The sequence below is a fragment of the Fukomys damarensis genome, unplaced genomic scaffold, assembly GCF_012274545.1.
Source record: "Fukomys damarensis isolate Sample0158 unplaced genomic scaffold, DMR_v1.0_HiC HiC_scaffold_19, whole genome shotgun sequence".
NCBI classification, from domain to species: domain Eukaryota; kingdom Metazoa; phylum Chordata; class Mammalia; order Rodentia; family Bathyergidae; genus Fukomys; species Fukomys damarensis.
The window spans coordinates 23,901,906-23,903,644 of record NW_022900931.1 but is presented as its reverse complement, the minus strand read 5'-3'; the positions used below and the strand labels follow the sequence as shown (position 1 = coordinate 23,903,644).

Here is a 1,739-nt window from a genome sequence, read left to right as displayed (position 1 = left end):
CAATCCAAGTTCTGGGTTTTAATCTTAGATCTGCATATGTAAGACTTTAAGATTGGTAATGATACTTTTAAACTGCTTATATTTTGAGTACAGGTTTCTCTATTCCAAATACATGATCTTAACTAACAAGACAGCAATACTCAAAGATGTTCTTCTCCCATGTTCATGCATTTGTCATTCTTCTCCTAATTTCTCTTCTTGTGATTAATTTGTAAATTACAGCAGTTATGCATTGAGTTCTTTATGCATTTCAACCATCTGCTTTTTCTGACTTCTCATATACTCTGCTGTTTTCTTTTTTCTGGAAATAACCAGCACAATTCCAGCAACAATTGCTACTGTCACATCACAATGACAGAAATAACACCAGCTCTGAGGCTCTGCATTAAAATTCAGGTGCTTTTTCATCAATGTAGTAAATTCAAGTTTGACCAGGATCCACATCCCATTTACTCTCAGATCTATTTTCTCAGAATGGAACAAGGATTTGCCTTTAATATCTTTTTCAAAATAGTAAGCCACATTACCTACATCCATATCATTGAGTCTACTGAGAATTTTGCATCAGATCAATAGTGATAACACTGTTTTCATACAAAATGCTTAGGATAAGTTTTGGATTCAGGCTGAAGTACAGCCTGTAAACTTTCAAGACTGTATGACTGTTGTCTTTGTTTTAGTCAATGATGAACCAGTAGGTCCTATCAACTCCAGGCACTGTATCTCAGTGTCCTTAGAGGTCCTTTGGATGCTGGCGTTGCTCACATAGCAGCACACAAAGCAGCACTGCTTTGCTTTAAAGAGCCCATTTTCATCACAGTTGGGGTCATACAGCTGTCATTGTCCCGGATCACTCCTTTAGGTTTTAGTCTTCTCCCAGACTTTGAGTGAGTCATTTCTGCCTTCATCACTAAACACTGCAAAGCCAGTGTTGAACAAATGACAGTATTCTGTGTACCCTGGAGGTACACTGGCACTGACCATTTCTGTTCACAGAGCAATTCATGGCCAACTTGTAGTTTTCACAGTCACATGCTTACTGGGCTCTGCTCACCGCTACCACTGCCACCAGGAGCAGGCACCCAAATGTGAGGACCTGGGAGGGTGCCATTCTGTGCTGAGGGACTGGGATAGGCAGGGGTTGTGGGAGCCAGGTGTGCACGTGCTGGTGGGCTGCTACAAAATTTTCTTAATCTTACTGTAATAATTTAAGAAAAAGTTGCTTCGCTTTACCATACTCATTCAAGGGAATAACCAAGTAAATAAAACAGAAGACCTGAGGATAGCTTATTATCCTTAATGTAAGGCACTGTGTTTATTTGTTTTGGGCATGAATTAGAAGTGATATTATGTGTTTAAAGCATATAGCAATGTCTTATGCTACAAAAAATTCTTATATTGAATGGTGGCTTTAAATAATTATATCATGATAATCTAGAAGTTGCATCAAGTTTTCATCATATATGATCATATCAAATAGTGGTGTAGAAAGTTTGATGTTTCTGTACGATGGTGATGCTCTTAAAAAGTATTATAGAGGGGCCGGAGATTTAGCTCAGTGGTTCGGTGGTCTGCCTTGCAAGCTCAAGGACCCGAGTTCAATCCCCGATACAAAAAAAAAAAGTATTATAGAGTGTTAAAAAGATAGATATGACCAATATCAATAGGAAAGTCTTTAATAAAAGAGAAGAGAAAGGGAATGGGGAAAAATAAGAATCAAAATATATTATCAAAATCTC

General features: G+C 37.9%; 1 pseudogene; it reads right to left on the bottom strand.

Annotated features, from left to right (window-relative positions):
- Positions 1-1,739, bottom strand: LOC104875849 (annotated as a pseudogene).